The sequence below is a fragment of the Nerophis ophidion genome, linkage group LG04, assembly GCF_033978795.1.
Source record: "Nerophis ophidion isolate RoL-2023_Sa linkage group LG04, RoL_Noph_v1.0, whole genome shotgun sequence".
NCBI lineage: Eukaryota > Metazoa > Chordata > Actinopteri > Syngnathiformes > Syngnathidae > Nerophis > Nerophis ophidion.
This window is the reverse complement of record NC_084614.1, coordinates 27,484,386-27,507,790: the sequence shown is the minus strand read 5'-3', so window position 1 is coordinate 27,507,790 and position 23,405 is coordinate 27,484,386. Positions and strand designations below refer to the sequence as shown.

Below are 23,405 nucleotides of genomic sequence, written 5' to 3'. Positions count from 1 at the left end.
TACTGCCGGGTCAAACTCGCTTTGCAAAATAATTAGCACATGCTTAGTATTGCCGCCTGGTCAAACTTGTGACGTCACGAGTGGCACTTCCCTTGTCATCATTTTCAAAATGGAGGAGGCTGATTTCAATACCAGTAATTTGAAATCGCATAAAGGGAAGAAGATTAAGAGCTATTTAGTAGGATTTAAGGTCCAAGCTTATATCACACTCCAATTTTTACTGCATGCCTTTGGTAAGTGCCGGAGTGAGAAGAGGTTTTAAAATAATTAGCGCATGCTTACTTTTACCGCATGCCTTTGGTAAGCGCAGGAGTGAGAAGAGGTTTTTGTAGTATCTTGACACTTTGGAATGAATGGACGCCGACACCAGGCTGAAGAGTAGTGGGTAGTTTACTTCTGTGCTCCGGAAGAAGTGCAACACACAAAAGGTTCCCACTGGAAGTATTGCCCCAAACAGGAGGGTTCCGCCTACCGGACCCTCGATAATACAAATACTACATCCCTCCCCCCTTAAGCTAAAACTTACTCTTCATAACACTAAACTAAATAAATTACACATTCAATTGTGCGAACCTATTTGTGATTCATAACCGTTCAAAAATGTGCAAAATAACTTCTCCCTCCTGATGGAGGGAAATAACCAGCACTAAAAAGAACAAAACTATTATGCTACATAGTCTCTCAGGTACCGGGGCTTCGATACAGTCCTGTGTGACCGCCGCACCGGTGCCGCTTCTTGTTGAGAAGGCGGCCCCACCACGGCCAGACTGCTTCCCTCTGTTGGCGCTGCACTGCCCGCCGCCCGGCCCTCAGGAACGCTGCTCTGGACCATCACCACCGGCTCCGCAATCGCAGCCCCAGGTTCAGGAGGTGATGGCACGACCCCCGGCACGGGCCCCGGCACCTCCGCCGGCTCTGCAACCGTCGCAGAGTTCTCTGGTTCTCTAGTGTCTCTTTCCTCTGGCCGCCCCAGAATCTGGTCTACGTGCCGGCGCACTACTGACCCGCTGCCTACCCTGATTTTGTAGGACACCGGCCCAGTGACCTTTGTGACAAACCCCGGGATCCACTTTGGCCCATAGCTGAAGTTGCGTGTTAACACTGCGTCCCCCACTTGAAATCCCCTCTGTGGAGTATTTTTGTCATGGTTTTGTTTTTGACTACCTTGTTTCCGTTCCACTTTTGTTCTGAGATCTGGATGCACTAAATCTAGCGTTGACCTCAACCGCCTGCCTTGCAGTAATTCTGCTGGTGATCTCCCTGTTGTCGACTGCGGTGTGATGCGGTAGCTAAACAACACCCGTGCCACCCTGGTGTGGATGGTGCCCTCCCTGGCTTTCTTCATCATTGACTTGAATGTCTGAACTGCCCGCTCTGCACAGCCATTTGAAGACGGGTGATATAGTGCTGAAGTGACATGTTCAATGCCATTGTTGCTGAGGAACTGCTGGAACTCTGTACTAACAAAACATGCACCATTATCCGATACAATCACTTCTGGTAATCCTTGATTACTGAAACTTTTCCGGAGACATTCAATTGTGCTGTTTGCTGTTGCCGAGTGCACTGGGTAGGCATCCATCCATTTTGAATATGCATCCATCACAATCAAGAACATGTGTCCCATGAATGGCCCTGTGTAGTCTATGTGCAGCCGCTGCCATGGTCTGCTAGGCCACTCCCACGGGTGAAGTTGCGCTGCGGTGGGCACATTTCGATGCTCCTGGCATGTATCACACCTTCTTGCTGCTGCTTCAATGTCAGCATCCATTTTGGGCCACCAAAAGTAGCTACGGGCTAGTGCTTTCATTCGGGTGATTGCCGGGTGTCCATGATGCAACTGGCTTAGTAATGCCTTCCTGCCTGGCGGCGGCACTACCAGCCGTGACCCCCACAAGATGCAACCATCTTGCACACTCAACTCCGTTTGCCTCACTGCATATGGTTGGAACACTGCATCTGTGTTCTGTTCTGGCCAACCTTGCTGTGTGAATTGATACACTCGTGACAGGACTGGGTCTCTGCGTGTCCACTGGCTCACCTCTTTTGTTGACACAAGTGTTGCTTCCTCCATCATCAACACTCGTCCCTCATCTTTGTGAGTGGTCTCCTGTGGCATGGGAAGACGGCTCAGCACGTCTGCGTTGCTGTGATGTTTGCCTGGTTTGTACACAATTACATATTCATACGCTCGCAATGTCACTGCCCAACGTTGAATGCGGGGGGATGCCATTTGCGGCACAGCTTTCATCTCATTGAACAGGGACAATAGTGGTTTGTGATCGGTACAAATTACAAACTTCCTTCCGTAGAGATATTTATGGAACCGCTGGATGCCAAACATGACTGCCAAGCCTTCTTTGTCTAGTTGCGAGTAGTTTCTCTCTGCATCTGTGAGTGTTCTTGACATGAACCCCATGGGTCGCTCTTGCCCGTCTGCCATTCGATGCGATAACACCGCCTCCACCACATAAGGCGATGCATCGCAAGACAACACCAAATCTTTTTGGCTGTCGTAGTGCACTAGCCCTCTAGAAGACTGCATGAGTTCCTTAGACTTCTCAAACGCTCGCTCTTGCTCCTCTTCCCACTGCCACTTGATGTCCCGCCTCTCGTAGCCTTCGCAGGACTTCACTCAGCGTCTCCAAGTGCTCGCGATCACTCTTCCCGGTCAGCAAGATGTCATCTAAGAAGACTGCTACGTTAGGGATGCCCGCCATCACCCCTTCCATCAGCCGCTGGAAGATCGCTGGACTGGAGGATACCCCGAATGGCAAACGATTGACCTGGAAGAGACCTTTGTGAGTGTTGAGAGTTACATATGGTTTTGATGCTTCGTCTAGTGATACTTGTTGATAAGCATGGCTCAAGTCTAGTTTCGTGAATTTTTCACCTCCTGCGAGCTTCTCAAATAGGTCTTCCATCCTTGGCAATGGGTACTGTTCTAGCTTGGAAGCTAAGTTCACTTTGAGCTTGTAGTCACCACAAATGCGCACTGAATTGTCTGGTTTTAGCACAGGCACAATTGGTGCCGCCCACTCTGCAAACTTCACTGGTTCTATTACCCCTTGCTCTGTGAGCCTCTCTAGCTCCGCTTCAACTTTCTTTCTCATGGCAAATGGTACCGGTCTGGGCTTGTAGAACTTCGGCGCCACGCCATTGTTGATGTATATCTTGGCTGGCGGACCTGTCCAGGTTCCGAGCCCCTCCTTAAAGACGTCTTCATTCTGTTGAAGCACCTCTTCCAGAGTGAGCCGTGGTTGGTCTAGCATTTTAACATACATACAATTCATGTCTAACTCTCTGAGCCATGCTCGGCCCAGCAGGTTTGGTCCTGCTCCTGCTACCACAACTACCGGTAGGTGTTTGACTTTGTCTTTGTGTGTCACCGTTACGCTGGCTTTCCCCAGGGTTGCCACTTTTCCACTCGTTTATTTTTTCAATGCAATTTCACATTTTTGCAATTTCTTTGCTTTTCCAGTCGTCCACAACTTCCTATATTCTTTCCTTGTCAGGATAGTAACACTGCAACCAGTGTCCACTTCAAACTCCACACAATGTCCATTTAAATCTAACTGTGTGGTTATGGGGTCAACTTTTTCCAATTTTGAGTCTTTGAAATTGGAAAAAGTTGACCCCATAACCACACAGTTAGATGAACAATTTTGAGTCTTTGAAATTGTTCATTGAAAACTCTTCCTCCTCACTTGATTGTGCCCCTTCCGACTCTTCCACGTAATGTGTTTGCTGTCGTAATGTGTTTGCTGTTTTTTTACTTTCTTGGTCATTGACTTGTCCATTTTTCCTCCCCCCTTAACTTGCCGCCGCTGGTCACTAGGGGGCGCTGTCTTGCACATTCTCCTCAGGTGTCCTTTCTTACCACACTCATGGCATGTCTCATTTACAAAGCGGCAGTCTGGTGCCATGTGCTCAGCCCCACACCTGTAGCACGTCACCTGCCCACTCGTGTTCTTCCATTTAGGTTTTATGTCGATGTCATGAACCGCTTGTGCCGCCGTGTTTACATTTACTGCAGCCGCTGCTGCTCTGCCCTGCAGGTCACGCACATCTCTGTTCGCTGCTTCCATGGACTGTACCAACTCCAAAGCTTTCTCGAACGTTAGCTCTGACTCCGCTAACAACCGACGTTGCATGCGATCATCCTTGATGCCACACACTAATCTGTCTCTCAGCATTTCTTTTAGCTTGTCCCCATAATTACAATGCCTCGCCAGGTCCCTCAACACAGCTACAAACTCCAACACTGTCTCGTTTTCATTTCTTGTCCTTGAATTAAACTTGAATCTCTGGACAATTTCACTGGGTTTTGGGTTGTAATGGGACTGAAGCAATTCTGTCAACTCCTCAAATGTTTTCTCCGACGGCTTCTCCGGGCTCAGCAAGTTTCTCATTAAACTGTACGTTTTCCCGCCAACGGAGCTAAGTAATATCGCCCGCTTTTTTCCCGCGTCGGCGATTCCATTAGCCTCAAAATACTGTCCCAGCACCTCACAATACTCTTCCCAACTCAGATTTTGGCTGTCAAACGCCGTTAGTGTTCCTACCAGACCCGCGGCCATCCCGTCACCGCTACTGGTGGTCCGGTTCCACGCGTTAGCTCCGCCGTTAGTACTCCGATGCTATCTCCGCATAACCGAGTCGCTCCGGTTACTCGCTGGCCGACATCTTCTGCAATCCGCGTCTTAGAACTCTCCGCCGTCCTCCCCTTGAACAGCTTTCCAAAAGTTCACCGATTTTCTCGTCGCCAAATGTAGTATCTTGACACTTTGGAATGAATGGACGCCGACACCAGGCTGAAGAGTAGTGGGTAGTTTACTTCTGTGCTCCGGAAGAAGTGCAACACACAAAAGGTTCCCACTGGAAGTATTGCCCCAAACAGGAGGGTTCCGCCTACCGGACCCTCTATAATACAAATACTACAGTTTTAAATGAATTAGCGCCCCGGCGGCAATTCAAGGAAATATGGTAACTTAAAACTTGTTGAAAAATAAACAAGTGATTCAATTATAAATAAAGATTTCTACACGTAGAAGTATAATCATCAACTTAGAGTGCCCTCTTTGGGGATTGTAATAGAGATCCATCTGGATTCATGAACTTAATTCTATACATTTCCTCACAAAAAAAGACATTTTTAACATCAATATTTATGGAACATGTACACAAACAAATCTAGCTGTCAACACTTAATATTGCATTGTTGCATTTCTTTTCACAGTTTATGAACTTACATTCATATTTTGTAGAATATTTATTAGATATATTTATAAAGGATTTTTTAATTGTTGCTATTTTTAGAATACTTTTGAAAAATCTCACGTACCCCTTAGCATACCTTCAAGTACCCCCAGGGGTACGCGTACCCCCATTTGAGAACCACTGCCGTAAACAATAGGTCTGTAACTATTTCTCGAAGTAGTATCAGAAGTGACGCGTGTTAGTTTCACATAACTCATGGGTTTTAAACATTAACTACTCCCCTCAACAAACATCTCTAATTGTGTTTGTATTAATCATTTAATGACCGACTTATTTAGATAAATTTGTGGAAAATGTATTTAAATTTCCACCAACAGAAACATAATATAGTGACATACCAGCAGGCACAGGACATTGATACAACGTCCATCCATCCATTTTCTATCGCTTGTCCCTTTTGGGGTTGCTGGAGCCTATCTCAGCTGCATTCGGGCGGAAGGCGTTGTACACCCTGGACAAGTTCCCTCATCGCAGGGCCAAGACGTTAGACAGACAACATTCACACACTAGGGCCAATTTAGTGTTGCCAATCAACCTATCCCCAGGTGCATGTCTTTGGAGCTGGGAGGAAGCCGGAGTACCCGGAGGGAACCCACGCAGTCACGGGGGAGAACATGCAAACTCCACACAAAAAGATCCCGAGCCCGGGATTGAACCCAGGACAACTTAGGACCTTTGTATTGTGAGGCACATGCACAAAGCTCTCTTACACTGTGTTGCCTAGATATATTTGTGAAAAATGTATGTAAATTTCCACCGACAGAAACCTAATGGATATTGATACAACGTCCATCCATCCATCCATTTTCTACTGCTTGTCCCTTTTGGGGTCGCGGGGGGTCGCTGGAGCATATCTCAGCTGCATTTGGGCGGAAGGCGGGGTACTCCCAGGACAAGTCGCCACCTCATCGCAGGGCAAACACAGATATACAGACAACATTCAGATTCACATTCACACACTAGGGACCATTTAGTGTTGCCAATCAACTTATCCCCAGGTGCATGTCTTTGGAGGCAGGAGGAAGCCGGAGTACCTGCAGAGAATCCACGCAGTCACGGGGAGAAGATGTAAACTCCACACAGAAAGGTCCCGAGCCCGGGATTGAACTCAGGACTACTCAGGACCTTCGTATTGTGAGGCACATGCAGTAACCCCTCCTCCGCCGTGCCACCCACTGATATAACGTTGATTATACAAACATGACCTTACCATGAATTGATTAACGTGGACCTCAACTTAAACAAGTTGAAAAACGTATTTGGTGGTCATTTGTACGGAATATGTGCATGTACTGTGCAATCTACTGATAAAAGTTTCAATCAATTAATCAATCAACCTTTAAAACTGACGTTAAAAAAACTTTGCAAAATAGTTGTATTACTAAAATTGAGACAACGTTGGTGTCTAACGTTGGATCCGTGTTGTTTGTTGAGAAATTACCCAATTTCCATGGTCAAATCAACGTCACAACCTGACATTGAATAAACGTCGTCAAAAAGTATGTTGTTTCAACGTTGTAATTTTTTTTGTAAAATTGGAATATGACCAAAATTCAATGGTCAAATCAACGTCAGAACCCAACATTGATTAAACGTCGCCAAAAAGCATGTTGTTCCAGCATGAGGTTTGAGTTTTTTGTCTTGTGCCTGCTGGGAAATAATCGTTTACTGTAGGAAACTTCCCAAAGCCAGAAAAGTACGACTAAAATAAATGATAAACATACTTTCAAATGTGATCACTATAGAATGATGAAATCTGAAGACAATACTTGCGTTATGTAAATATATAAAACATATAAAACATGTAGGTCCAAATTGGTAAACTATCCCTGCCCAATATATTGGTGATGCAATGACTGTATTCATTATAATACAATGACGCCTCTTTTTACAGCCGTGTTTTGGGGAAATACAGCTAATTATGTTTTAAATCAATCAATCTAACTGTATTTATATAGCACTTTTTGAATGCATCATAATAATCCCCTCAATTCCTCTCACAAATGGATTAACTCGCTGGCATATAAAGACAATATAACATACATCTATATATGCACCTTATTGCTCTTTTATCCTGCAATGCAATGAGTTAATGCAACATTTTTTTGTTTTTTTCTGTACTGTAAAGTTCAAATTTGAATGACAATAAAAAGGAAGTCTAAGTATTATGTGCAGGCAAGTGGTAACACAAACTGCTTTACGGAAAGAAAGAAAAAGAAAGAAGAGATGAAATCACACACACAAACACACCCACTCTCACACTCACACACTCACACACACCATATCATATCATCATCATAGACGGTCACTCGCGGTCGAGTATGACTGTCCTCTTTCCTGGTCATTGTGGGTCTTCAGGTGGGCGTGGAGGCCGATTCTGGACCCGATTATTCTGGGGCAATGTGGACAAGGGAATGTAGTGGTGGTGGGTTTAGGTTGGGCCTGTTTGGTGGCTGCTCTTTCCTTTCTTAGTCTGCGATTGTCTTGTGCAGCATGGCGGAGGTCGTCATTATATTGCGCGGCACCCTCACGGACAAGGTTTCTCCACATCATCCTGTCTGTTGCCTTGACTTCCCAAGACTTAAGGTCTATGCGACACTTTGTCAGGTTTGCCTTGATGGTATCCTAAAATATTTTCTTTTGACATCCCGGGGCCCGTTTCCCTTCAACAAGCTGGGAATAAAGGACTTGTTTTGGAAGGCTAGATTCAGGCATGCGGACTACATGGCAAGTCCATCTGAGTTGGTTTTGGGCAATCGTGGCAGTGATGGTGGGCAAGCCAGCCTCCTCCAGGACGCTGGTGTTAGTGCGTCGGTCCTCCCAGCTGATCCTGAGGATTTTTCTGAGACATCTAAGATGGTAGGTCTCGAGTGCCTTTAAGTGCCTGCTGTAGGTGGTCCAGGCTTCTGACCCATACAGAAGGGTGGGGAGCACGACTGCTTTGTAGACCAGGATTTTGGTCTTTGCTTGGTGGTCACGGTTCTCGAAGACTCGCTTCCTCAGCCTTGAGAAGGCCCCGCTGGCACAGCTGAGGCCGTGGTGAATTTCATCGTCAATGACAGCCTTAGATGAGAGGACGCTCCCGAGATATGAGAAGTGGTCCACATTTTCCAGTCGGATTTTGTCAATTGAGAGGTTTGGAGGCAGGACAGGCGCACTACTGTTTGGTGGTGGTTGGTGGAGGATTTGGGTTTTCCTTATATTGATGGCAAGACCAAGCTGTTTGTATGTCTTTGCAAAAGCAGACAGAGTGCACTGCAGGTCCTCTTCTGAGAGGGCTACGAGGGCATTATCGTCTGCATACTGCAGCTCCATGATGGATATGGTGGTGCATGTTTGACCTTTAACCCTGAAACGGTTGATGTTGAGGAGTTGACTGTCGGTTCTGTACATTATTTCGACTCCCTGGGGCAGATGTTTGTTTGTGAGAGGGAGGATAGCAGCAACAAAAATGGAGAATAGTGTTGGAGCAATGACACATCCCTGTTTTACACCTATGTCTACCCTAAAGGGTTCCGTTTCATCTCCACTGCCTCTGAGCACTGTGGCTGACATGTTATCATGCAGTAGTCTCAGTACCAGGATGTATTTGTCTGGGCAGCCAATCTTGGACAGAACCAGCCAAAGGGCCGGCGGTTAACCGAGTCAAAGGCTTTGGTGAGGTCTGTGAAGGCCATGTATAGTGATTAGTTTTGTTCCCGGCATTTTTCTTGCAGTTGTCGTGCGATGAAAATCATGTCTGTGGTGCCTCTGCTTGGGCGAAATCCACTCTGAGACTCAGGAAGCACGCTTTCTGACAGGGGGGTGAGTCTGTTGGCCAAAACCCGAGCGAGGGCTTTCCTTATGGTGGACAGGAGAGAGATGCCACGGTAATTCCCACAGTCTGCCTTGTCTCATTTTTTAAATATGGAGACAATTAGAGTATCTCTGAGCTGTGCTGGGATTTCCTCTTCTTCCCATATTTTGAGAAGCAGGGCATGGATGTGCTTGGTAAGTTTGGGTCCGCCTTTCTTCACGACCTCTGCTGGAATGCCGTCGGGCCTAGCATCCTTGTTGTTCCTTATCTTCCCAATGGCATCCTGCAGCTCGTTGAAGGTAGGTGGTTCTCTCATGCTTTCATCTGTGGGTTGTTGTGGGAGTTGGTCAAGAGCCTCCATCTCAGGTATAGTGTCCCTGTTTAAGAGGTCCTCAGAGTGTTCTTTCCACCTGTTTGAAATTGCGTCCTTGTCCTTCAGCAGCAGCAGACCATCCTTTGAGCGAAGGGGGGTTAGGCAGCAGTGACTGGGACCATACACCGCTCTTGTGACATCGAAGAAGCCTCTCGTGTCTCCAGAGTCAGCAAACTGCTCGATCTCCAGAGCCTTCTTTGTCCACCACTGGTTCTTCAGTTTCCTAACCTGTGTTTGGACAGCTGCTTTCGCTTTGGCGTGAGCTACTCTTTTCCAGAGGTGGGTAGTAACGCGCTACATTTACTCCGTTACATTTACTTGAGTAACGTTTGGGATAAATTGTACTTCTACAAGTATTTTTAATGCAACATACTTTTACTTTTACTTGAGTATATTTACAGAGAAGAAACGCTACTTTTACTCCGTTCCATTTATCTACATTAAGCTCGCTACTCGCTACTTTTTTTTATCGATCTATTAATGTTTGTTTTGGTTATGAGAGCTTCAAAGTAGAATCTACTCATGCCTGCGTTTCACCAATCACATGCAGTCACTGGTGACGTTGGACCAATCAAACAGAGCCAGGCGGTCACATGATCGTGAAACGTAAAACCCGACTTAAACATGTTGACAAACCTATTCAGGTGTTACCATTTAGTGGTCAATTGTACGGAATATGTACTGTACTGTGCAATCTACTAATAAAAGTATCAATCAATCAATCAAAAGTGTAAAGGAAAAAAGACACTTTTTATTTCAACCGTACTTCCCGTCAAAAGCCCAAAGACTGATCGCACAGTTCCTGTCTTCACAATAAAAGCGCCGGTCCATCGCGCCTGCGTTAACAAAATAAGAGTCTCCGAAAGCCAGCGCAAACAAGCTAGCAAGCTACGGTGTTTGCCGCCAATGTATTTCTTGTAAAGTGTATAAAAACAAATATGGAAGCTGGACAAATAAGATGCCAAAAACCAACGACTTTCATGTGGTATTAGACAGAAAAGAGGAACTTTTTTTCTCCTCCAATTGAAAACGTGGACGTCTGATTCCAATCAATGCAAGTCATCAGAATCAGGTAATACACCAACTTATATTCTTGTCTTCATGAAAGATAGGAATCTATAAGTTAAACATGCATGTATATTCATTAAAACACCTTCAACATGTGAACAAAAACGGCAAAATAAATAAATATAAATTATATACTGTATATAAATGTATGTATATATATATATACATATATATATATCATATATATATATATGATATGTGTGTGTATAAATGATATGTGTGTGCATGTATGTTATGTGTGTGTATGTATATGTATATGTGAGGTAGATCACCTCGACTTGGTCATTTACTAAGTAATTGATAAACGTTGAAAAACTTATTGGGGTGTTACCATTTAGTGGTCAATTGTACGGAATATGTACTGTACTGTACAATCTACTAATATAAGTTTTAATCAATCAATCAATCAATCAATCAAATCAATGAATGCCTACTGAGGCTATGGTGCTGTTAAGTTATTGTGGCTCAATGTGCCATTTTTTTTTATTTTATTTTAATGTACTATTCTTTAGTATATATCATTGTTTTAGTTGCTTAAGAGATATTCCTGGCTCCTATTTTGCTCATTTCTATTTTTATGTTTTTGTGCATTATTTGTTGCCGTAGTCAGGTTACTCATCAGTTACTCAGTACTTGAGTAGTTTTTTCACAACATACTTTTTACTTTTGCTCAAGTAAATATTTGGGTGACTACTCCTTACTTTTACTTGAGTAATAAATCTCTAAAGTAACAGTACTCTTACTTGAGTACAATTTCTGGCTACTCTACCCACCTCTGCTCTTTTCACTTTGCAGTGGATGTCGTTTTGCCCAGTGATGAAAGCTTGCCGCTTGTTGTCAATTACTGCTGGATCTCAGTGTCGTTCTCATCAAACCACTCTTGATGTCTCCGCTTTTTGACACCAAGGATATTTTTGCAGGAATTCATTATGGCAGTCGAAAGTGTGCTCCAGTGTGTTTCCGTATCCTCTGGGTACTGTTTGGGCAACGCTGCGCTAAAGGCCTCCTGCAGCTGTTGTTGGTGGGTGGTGTCACTCAACAGCTCGATGTTAATTCTTGGCCGGCACTGTCTTTTCTGCATCCGTCTTTTTCGCATTAAGCGGATGGACATGATGGAGCGAATGAGGCGATGGTCGGTCCAGCAGTCGTCTGCACTGGTCATTGCTCTGGTGTTTAGGACGTTGCAACGGTCTTTAGAGCGGACAATGATGTAGTCAGTGAGATGCCACAGTTCGGAGCGAGGGTGCATCCATGATGTTTTTGAACTTAGTTAGCAGTAGTGTGCCATTAGAGTTTGAATTTCTGACCCTTTCTCACCCCAGCGTAACCCTCCATAGGTAGTGGTTTCGTCCCACTCTTGCGTTGAAGTCTCCGAGCAGAATTAACTTGTCCTCCTTGGGGACTTCAGATAGAACTTTGTCAAGGTCAGCATAAAAGGCCTCCTTAACTTCATCCTGTCCATCAAGGGTTGGTGCATAAGCACTAACGACCGTGGCCATATGACTGCTAGGAAGCATAAGGCGTAAGGTCATTAAATGATAAATGATAAATGGGTTGTACTTGTATAGCGCTTTTCTACCTTCAAGGTACTCAAAGTGCTTTGACACTACTTCCACATTTACCCATTCACACACTGATGGAGGGAGCTGCCATGCAAAGCGCTAACCAGCACCCATCAGGAGCAAGGGTGAAGTGTCTCGCTCAGGACACAACGGACGTGACGAGGTTGGTACTAGGTGGGGATTGAACCAGGGACCCTCGGGTTGCGCACAGCCACTCTTCCACTGCGCCACGCCGTCCCATTAGGCGCTTGTTGATGCCCACAGGGAGTTCATGGAGGTGGTTGATGAGGCTGTTCTTAATAGCAAAACCCACACCGTGGATTCGTGGCTCATTTGCAGGTTTTCCTTTCCAAAAGAAAGTATATCCACCTTTTTCTTCCTTCAGCTGCCCTTCGTCGGCCAGTCGGGTCTCGGAGAGTGCTGCGATGTCGATCTGGAACTTCTTTAGCTCTCTGGAGATGATGGCAGTTGCCTTTCAGGTCGATCGCTGGCTTGGTTGTCCGTGAGGGTTCGCACGTTCGTGGCTCCAAAGTGTAATTTGTGTTTTCTTTGTTTCTGACCTTGTGGGGGTGATCCTTTTGGATGCGGTATTCCAGACAGGATAATGCGAGGCAGGCTATTTTTAGGGTACCTTTTCTAACACCCTACCCTACTGGGGTGAGCAGAGTGGATCCTGAATAGGGCTGCTCAGTCATGGGTGAAGCTCTTCTGCCTCAGTCCATGAGCTTAACGACTGAATCTAACACCCACCGCCTGTGTGCCAGGTTGTGGCTAGGGACTACCAGACTTCACTGTCCTGCCCCCGTTACCACTTCCCGGTCGCCAAAGCACTTTGAAGTATCCGGGATGTAAAATGGATGGGTTCCCATTTGGGAGGACGTCTGCGCGTGACGTCTTTTAGCGTGGGGAGACTGATGCGCCTGCAGCCACCACACGGTCCTTTGCAGAGAGGGGCCTTGATCCAGTGGCATGGATCCATGACGACTGGAGACCACCCTCTGTTGCAGCCTTCATCCGCCTTCAGTGCCGTTGTGACATGCAGTGTCATTCTTCGCCACTTCCACCGTTGAGGTCTTTGGACTGAACTTTGTCTGGAACCTCCCCCTAGACCTTACCACCATGTTAAACCTACCAGGAGCAGAAGCTCCCGACGGCAACGCTCTTAGGTTCATTGGAATACGTAAGGCTCTCCACCACGGCAAGGTGGCGGTCCATGGAGAGCACGCACACACACACACACGCACACACACACACACACACACACACACACACACACACACACTTGCGTACACACAGCACAATATTGACAAAAACAAATCATGGCATGGAGGATTGAGGAAAAACTCCTTGGCGTCCACACTGGAGAATACCTAAAATTATCGCTATAAAAAAAAATAGTCTGAATCATAAAATGTATGTAAAAATTAAATATAACTAATACTTTAATAAATGGATGGATGGATTGATGGACATTAATAGATAAATTAAACATAACATTAAGAGGAAAACAGTAGCAATAATAGCAATAAATACAATAGAAAATAACACAATACAGAAAAAAAAATCTAGTTATAAAAAAAACATGAAATGAGTTGAAAAAATGTGCTGAGGGGTTCGAGGTGTGTGTTTAGTAATGGAGGGGGCGTTTCCTTGAAGGCTTGCTTCATTTAGAGGAGGAGCCGGAAATGATGACGTGTAAAGCTTTGTTATCAAGTTGTTCAACGTGACCGCTTCGGGACACATGCCGGGAGTCTCGACACCTGGGCAGTTTATGGCCCAAGCTCCATTAAAATGTGGGCCAAGTATAGAGAGAATAAAAATAGTTTTTAAAACGCCACTAAAATTAAAGACGAGCGACAAACTGAATCCAATGGACAAACTCAATAATCATGTAATGAATATCAAATTAACACCTTGTGTTGGTGACGTCAACAAAACTTTTGGTTCGCCCATCCGCCTTTTATTCTAGAAGATGTAGGTTCAATTCTCTGCAATGTGAGTTCTCAAATGTGTTTATCCCTGTAAACATTACATTTATTCCAGTAATACATTATGTGTAAGTGTTGTTGAAAACTTACACTTAATGTTTTTTGTTTTAAGGATTAACATTTTTTGTTGTAAATTATTATGGTTCTGAAGTCATGTTATATTTTTTGTAAATAAGACACACTTGGTTTACTATAAAAAGGGCAATTTATTTTCTTTGTCACACCGCTATTCTCGCGAGATTTGGTGTGGTGTTTGGAGTTGCAGACATGCAAAGGACTTTGGGCCATCAGCAGCAGCGGGAACATTTGGCTAGCTGAACAAGTTGCACAACACTGGAGTGTTTGCTGCCCAAGAACCTCCGAAGTGGCAGGCGGCCACGAGTTTTCATGGCTTAAACTCAAGTAAAGAGCCCATCTTTAAGAAACCGAGCCAGTGTTGTCATTTCGGAGCCACATTATGCATTCATTCTTTTTAACCAGCCACCAGAAATCAATAGCTGGATGATGGAGAAGTTTTGCCAAAAAATGACAAAAAAAAAAAGGAATCGCATAAAACGGTGCAGGTGAGTAAACGATAGAGCTCTCTCAGGGCATCATCAGAGGCCTGATTCCCGGGCGACTGACTATCTGGTGGCATAAAAGCGTTGACTCAGTGGTTAATGTGGTAAGATTGGAAAGTGGCTGGTGCATTGGTGGTCAGGTCAGGATGAATAACACAGAGTTTATTATTCTGAACATCTATATACACTATATGAGTCTAGACATAATGATGATGAATATGTGAATAGGCTGGCATCTATTAACTCTTATGTTGATGATAATTTTTGCATGGCCATTTATGTTGTGGAAGAAATGAATGCTGATATTTATGATAATGCTTCCTCCTTTGCCAAGCACATGAACAAGATGCGTGAAGACAATAATCTAGTACTATCTAGTCAGGTGTTTATACCTGTGGACAGCTTTACTTATTACAGTGAAGCCCACAGAACAACTAGCTGGCTTGATCATCTGATTTGTACTGCAGATGTTAATGCAACATTTGGGTCCATGAAAGTACTGTATGACGCTACCAAAACTGATAATTTTCCTGTTGCGATCACCCTTGACACTGGCTGTCTCCCTGAGATAATGAGGGAGGCCAAGAGCGCAAGTGAAGCCATGATTAACTGGTCTAAACTCTCCTCAGAAGATTTGTTATTGTGTTGTGGGAGATCAGATAAACTCTTGAGCAAAATACATTTACCTATGCATGTTCCAATCATACTTGCCAACCCTCCCGGATTTTCCGGGAGACTCTCGAAATCCAGCGCCCCTACCGAAAACCTCCCGGAAGAAATTTTCTCACGAAAATCTCCCGAAATTCAGCAGGAACTGGGGGCCACGGCCCCTCCAGCTCAAACATGCACAGTTCCAGGCTTGAAAGGGAGGATTGCAGTACGGATCTGACGGCATCCAAAGTCATTTTTAAAAACGACTGCTAAACCTCCTCCTTTTCGACTGGACGACCGCGGAGAATTAAAGTAGGAACACTCCGGAGGCAGAAGTTCATTAAGGGGGGCGGACTCACCATGTTTCCGTCACACAGAGGAAGTCAAGTCCGCGGGAAGTGAAGAACTCCTTCAGGATAAACGTTTTGTTTGTCAAAGATCTTGCATTCACAAGACCGAACCTGGCGGGGGCCAGTACGTCCAAAGGCGCAGCTAATCCAGGTGGGGCCCGACAAACAGCCCGCATGTGGCGGGGGAGAGGAGCTACGAGGCGGGAAAGGAAGGCAGGAATCCGGCCAGGTGAAAAAGCTAACTGGGACGTCGAAAAACCAACGTCGAAATTGATCATATCAGTGGGAAAGGGGCAAAGATCCAACAGTGTTTGGCAGTCATACTCAAGCAGTGAGCTGACAGAGACTAACATAGACGCAAACAACACAAAAATGAACAGAGCTGACAGCGAGAGACAGCGCCATCTTCTGGAAACTCGGAAGTGATGTTACTGAAATACTGAAAGGAAAGTGTTGTATATATATATATATATATATATATATATATATATATATATATATATATATATATATATATATAGTGGTACCCGGATTCTCACCAAGACACAGAAGGGTGTTTGCAAAAACCCGGGAAGGGCATTTATTGCACAAGTCTTTGTAGGGAGGGCAGGTTTGTGAAATAATCAACTTAAAGTTTCCATTAATAAACATAAATTTCTCCCATCTGGGGCTCTCAATCTGGTACACAGCACACTTCCTTATTCGTCGTAGTTAATTGCCTATAAAACAATAGACAGACAACATCAGTAAAACATTACACTAGTATTGTTCAAAATAGTGGTTGTCTCACTTACCGCCTGATGCACCTGCCTTCACACAGAGGAGAGCCAGACCTGAATGAGGCAGAGTTAAAGGTTTGTCGCTGGGCCCCACCCGGCCGCACAGCTGGTAGCACTTCAGGCTGATTAAGAAGGTAGAGTGGAATGTACCGCCCCTCGATGATGCGGCCAAGGCTGGGTCGTTGTCTTCCAGGTTTCAATCTGCCTCCATGCCCTGTCTCCTCCCCTGTGAGGTGCTTACCTGTCAGGCGGTGCTTGAGTGAGACACCACAATATATATATGAAATATATATGAAATACTCGAGTTGGTGAATTGGCTGTAAATATACTCTCCTCTTAACCACGCCCCCCGCACCAACCACGCGTCCGTTTCTACCAGGTTTCTCTGGTCAAACCCTGTCTGTATGAAACAATGTCAAATACTTAGGCCACATCATCAATGACAAGATGGAGAATGATGCTGGCATGCTTAGACATAGAAGAATTCTATAGGACAAAGCCAATATGTTGGTGAGAAAATTTCACGACTGTTCTGATGAAGGGAATGTGTACTTGTTTAGAACTTACTGCACCGCTATGTACACAGCACCTCTATGGGTGAGGATCAAAAAAGAGAACTTGCGCAAACTCCAGGTTGCATATAATGGCTGTCACAGAATCCTGTTCGGAGAGCCCAGGGGTAGTAGTGCCAGCAAGCTTTTTTGTGATTGAGGGATAAACACCTTCCACGCCACCAAGAGAAAACTGATGTTTAAGCTTATATGTAGACTGCAAGGGTCCGATAGTGATCCTATTATACATATAACATATCGTAAGTGTAGTTCTGTTAGATACCAATTGTACATATGGAAACACTGGTATCTGTGCCTTTTATAGAATGTGTACATATATATATATATAGGTTTCTTGCGACAGTTACATTCATTATTGGTTTCAGAGTCGTTTAGTCTGGGGGTAGGCAGTCCTTTTGCAATTGCTTTGTTGTGGTTTGAAATGATTTGTTGCATGTTATTCATACAGCTGTAGCTCAATTTAATGTTGTTCTTGTTGAATATTTTTCTTAGGGTGTTGCCTTTGGGGAAGTGTTTGTCGATCAGAGTGAGGAACTTGCGGCCGATGTTGGTTGAGACGTCTTTGCTGAATGGCGGATTGTACCAGATGATGTTGTTTCGTTTTCTGCTCTTTTTTGGTTGGTTTCCTGGAGTAGCACACCTTACAACAGTGGTAATAAAAGATGCAACCTATGCTTAAAAGAGAAACTGTTTATTATATATCATCCAGATCTATCATCCCTCAACAAGCGCAGTGAAATCATTTCAACATGCCGCCACAGACGGAAACACCTCCTAGGTAACACATGAGCCAATCACCACACAATACGCCTGCCTGTACCCGCCCACTCTGTGCCCTATATAAACCATTGTATGTGAATGCTTCCATTAAAATCCCCTGATGATCGAGGGAACCCCTCATGAAACAGTTCTGTAGAGATGAAGTAGTCTTGTGATTTTTCCCACACCTACATATTGTGCTCTACCACGGTATCGAGCACTATTCTCTGGATAATCCAATCAAGACATATATATATATATATATATACAGTGGGGCAACAAAGTATTTAGTCAGCCACCGATTGTGCAAGTTCTTCCACTTAAAATGATAACAGAGGTATGTAATTTTCATCATAGGTACACTTCAACTGTGACAGGCAGAATGTGAAAAAAAATCCAGGAATTCACATTGTAGGAATTTTAAATAATTTTTTTGTAAATTAAGTTGGAAAATAAGTATTTGGTCAACCATTCAAAGCTCTCACTGATGGAATGAGGTTTTGGCTCAAAATCTCACGATACATGGCCCCATTCATTCTTTCCTTAACACGGATCAAACGTCCTGTCCCCTTAGCAGAAAAACAGCCCCAAAGCATGATGTTTCCACCCCCATGCTTCACAGTAGGTATGGTGTTCTTGGGATGCAACTGAGTATTCTTCTTTTTCCAAACACGACAAGTTGAGTTTATACCAAAATGGATACATGGATGATACAGCAGAGGATTGGGAGAATGTCATGTGGTCAGATGAAACCAAAATAGAACGTTTTGGTATATATATATATATATATATATATATATATATATATATATATATATATATATATATATATACACACATATATATATATATATATACATATATATATATATACATATATACATATATATATATATATATATACATATAAATATATCTAAACTTTTTTTATTGCCGCTTGTATTTATTTAGTAGATGCCTTTTACTGAATATTCACAAGTACTGTTTTAATATTATGTGTCAATGCCTTTTATACTGTATTTTTTAATTAGTTTTATGTACTGTATGTGATTGGATGTCTACTTAAATGTTGAAGTCTGCAATAAAGCTTGGTATAATTGGTAAAGATGCAGCTGTTTGTAGTTATACTTTTGACCAGCAAGTGGAGTCTTGTGCAAAGCATGCTGGGAGACCTGAGAGTAATAAGGGGTAGAAAATGGATTAGAAAGGACAAATTAAAAAAAAATAATAATTAAAAAAAACAAAACAAAAATTATTATTATTTTTTTTTTTAACTTGGGACTTCCTGCAGGCCGGATTTTGGACACTGGTGGGCCGTATGGGACCCGCGGGCTAAAGTTTGGGGACCACTGCTCTAACCCATTGGCTCAAGTGGTTCAATGCCTCACGAGGCGTCATCTGACCATCACTAGTAAAAACCCTGATTAAAAAGGAGTGTCTTATATATAGATCAACAAAAATATTTCATTACAAACTCTCCCCACATATCCCATTCATTATTTTCACGCTAATTTTACCCATGTGTAAATGTGAAAGGACATAATTGTGGAGGGAAGTTGTGATTAGCACACTGCAGGTAGAAAGATCAGCGACCCCGTCTGGGTGGCTGGAGACAGCGCACCCTCAGACGGGGGCGTGACATGGGCAGGACGGCGAGACACAGCTGGCAGTTGATTGGATGTCGCAGGTGGTACGTGCTGATCTAATCAACTGTTGTCTTTAACAGTAAACGGCCAGCGGAGGAGGAGGCTGCTATTGGTGAGACTGAAAAGTCGAGCAGAAAAGCGTGATCCTGAGCAAAAACTGATATATTAAAACTACTGTCAAACCCGAACCACTGTCGTCCAGCGTGCATCTGTGGGAACTGTGAGTAAGAAGCTTACAATTGGCACCCAACAAAAACAAAAGCTGCGATGTCGTCACCAAGCCCCATAGAGGCGCTGGGACAGTTGCTGGCAGAAGTGTCTACCGCTAATCACCGGCAGATGGAGGCGATGCAAAGCCAAATTGCGCAGCAGAGTCAGATCTTGCAGGCGCTGACGGAGAGGACCGGAGCGGGGACGCACACAACAGCGAGGCCGGCTTTGACATCAGCGGGGATGCACAGGATGGCGGAAACAGAAGATCCACACAGTTTCATGGACATGTTCGAGGCCACAGCCAAGTCATGCGGATGGCCGGACACATGGGCTATGATAAAACACTTAATCGGATAATGGCCCGTTTCTATTGGCCAGGCATTCGGGCAGACGAGTGCCGGTGGTGCGCGGCATGCCCGGAATGTCAACTAGTCAACCCCGCGGCCACCCCTAGAGCACCTTTGAGGCCATTACCACTCATAGAGGTCCCGTTTGAGCGAATTGGCATGGACCTCGTAGGGCCATTTCACCCGAGCACCCAGGGATATCGCTTTGCACTAGTCCTGGTGGATTATACAACGCGCTATCCCGAAGCAGTGCCACTGCGCTCCATCTCTGCAAAGAGTGTAGCGCAGGCACTATTTCAAATTATCTCCCGAGTTGGAATCCCGAAAGAGATTCTAACTGACCAAGGCACGTCCTTTATGTCACGCACGTTAAAGGAGCTGTACGGTTTATTGGGGATCAAGTCTATCCGGACTAGCGTTTACCACCCACAGACAGATGGGTTGGTGGAGCGGATGAATAGAACTTTGAAATCCATGATCCGGAAGTTTGTACACGAGGACAAACCAAATTGGCATAAATGGTCGTGTGACCCTTCGTGGTCACACGACGAGTAGGTGAGGTGGATTATGAGGTCAGGCGGTCTGACCGGGGCGGGGCGGGGCAACACAAATATACCACCTCAACCTACTAAAAGGTTGGAGGGCAGCGGAGCCCGTCTCCATGGTGACGGCGATAGCGGAGAGCGAGGAGTTGGGGCCGGAGGTTCCCCCCTCCCCCCGGCCCTCCCCTCTCCGCTGTGATAATCATCTTACGCTGTCCCAGAAAACAGACGTGGCCAAATTGCAGCAACATTTTGCTGACGTTTTCTCTCCCCTGCCAGGCCGCACGACTCTCACCCAGCATCACATAGAGACCAGCCCGGGCGTGACGGTGAGGTCCCGGCCCTATAGGCTGCCCGAACACAAACGCAAAGTAGTTCGGGAAGAATTAAAAGCCATGTTGGAATTGGGAGTGATAGAAAAGTCCCACAGTGCATGGTATAGCCCCATAGTTCTGGTAGGGAAGAAAGATGGGTCTGTACGGTTCTGTGTAGACTACCGCAAGGTGAATGATGTGTCACGTTTTTACGCCTATCCAATACCCCGGGTCGACGAGCTCCTGGACCGGTTGGGCACTGCTCGTTTTTTTACGACACTGGATTCGACTAAGGGCTACTGGCAGATTCCCTTGTCTCCAGAGTCCAAGGAAAAAACGGCATCCTCCACTCCGGAAGGGTTATACCAATTCGTGACCCTTCCTTTCGGCTTGTTCTGTGCGCCCGCCACATCTCAGAGACTCGTGGACCGGGTGCTGCGACCGCACGCTGCATATGCTGCCGCCTATCTGGATGATGTCATCATCCAGGGGAACAGCTGGGCGGAGCATATGCAGAGAGTGGGAGCAGTACTCGAGTCCCTGAGGCGGGCGGGGCTCACCGCCAACCCGGCGAAGTGCGCGGTTGGCCGGAGGTACAGTATCTGGGGTACCACTTGGGGGAAGGCCAGGTGCGGCCTCAGGTGGATAAAACCGCAGCAGTTGCGGCCTGCCCGACCCCGAAGACGAAAAAGGAGGTGAGGCAGTTTTTGGGGCTGGTTGGCTACTACCGGAGGTTTGTCCCCCGGTTTGCAGACCTGACCAGCCCACTAACTGACCTCACCCAGAAAGGTGCCCCAGATCTGGTCCAGTGGACGGAGCAGTGCCAGCAGGCATTCGAGAAGGTAAGGAAAGCACTTTGCGAGGAGCCGGTACTGTAAATGCCTGATTTTTCCATCCCATTTTGTTTGCAGGCAGATGCGTCGGGCAGAGGACTGGGAGCCGTTTTATCCCAGCAGCGGGGGGGCACCGACCAGCCGGTCCTGTACATCAGCAGGAAACTTTGGGAAAGGGAAACCAGATAGAGCACGGTGGAGAGGGAGTGCCTCGCCATCCGGTGGGCTCTCGGTGCCCTCCGGTACTATCTGCTGGGACGCCCATTCAGCCTCTACTCGGACCACAAGCCCCTCCAGTGGCTCCACCGCATGAAAGATGCCAACGCGTGGATCACCCGGTGGTATCTCGCTTTACAACCCTACAATTTCAGAGTGGTCCATAGGCCGGAGCGCAGATGGTCGTGGCAGACTTCCTCTCCCGCGCTCAGGCGGGGGGGGGGGTAAGTGCGGCCGGGGGCCGGCCTAAGTCTGGCGGTGGAGGTATGTGGAGGGAAGTTGTGATTAGAACACTGCAGATAGAAAGATCAGCGACCCCGTCTGGGTGGCTGGAGACAGCGCACCCTCAGACGGGGGCGTGGCATGGGCAGGACGGCGAGACGCAGCTGGCAGTTGATTAGATGTCGCAGGTGGTACGCGCTGATCTAATCAACTGTTGTCTTTAACAGTAAACGGCCAGCGGAGGAGGAGGCTGCTATTGGTGAGACTGAAAAGTCGAGCAGAAAAGCGTGATCCTGAGCAAAAACTGATATATTAAAACTACTGTCAAACCCGAACCACTGGCGTCCAGCGTGCATCTGTGGGAACTGTGAGTAAGAAGCTTACAATAATAATGTATATTAGTTTTGTATATTCATAATTATGTACTACAATTTAGTTTGCATATTCATACCATAGCTTTTGTACATCTATATGTAATTCATCCATATTTATAAATACTACCCCGCCTTCTGCCTGATTGTAGCTGAGATAGGCTCCAGCGCCCCCCGCGACCCCGAAGGGAATAAGCCGTAGTAAATGGATGGATGGATGGATGGATGGATGGATGCACTCAAACTATTTATTTTGGACACAGAAACATACATACTGTATACACATTAATTTACTTTCGGAATGGACAGTAAACCACATTTCTATGCAAAAGACAACACATTGAATCCTAATCCTAATATTTATATTGGTTATTGTTTTATTGCGCTATTTCTGCTGGGTATTTATGGAAGTAGAATTGTCTCACATCAACTTAATGTATATATATATATATATATATATATATATATATATATACATATACAGTATATATGATATTAATACATATGCATATATCAATACATATACAAATACAAATGTGATGTACAAATAAATAATTTGTATAAATAGACACGTATTTGTAAATATATTTTTGAGATTTGAAAATATATACAAATAAAATGTATGAATATAAAAATGCATATGCAAATTCAATAAAAAATACCAATACAAAATCAAGCATATTTATATTCAAATCTCAGAAATATATTTAGAAATACACATTTATTTATACAAATTCTTGATTCAATTGTATGTCCCATTTTTATATGTATACATTTTGTATGTATATATTTTCAAATATCAAAAATATTTACAAATATGCGTTTATTTATACAAATTATTTATTTATCTGGAAATCACATTTGTATTTGTATATTTATTAATATATGCATATGTATTAATATCATATTGATATATATAAGTTGATGTGAGATCATTCTACTTCCATAGGTTTTCACGAAATA

General features: G+C 44.8%; 1 pseudogene; it reads right to left on the bottom strand.

Annotated features, from left to right (window-relative positions):
* Window positions 1–664: 664 nt before the first annotated feature.
* On the bottom strand, window positions 665–4,580 carry LOC133552159 (uncharacterized protein K02A2.6-like; annotated as a pseudogene).
* Between the last annotated feature and the right edge of the window lie 18,825 nt (window positions 4,581–23,405).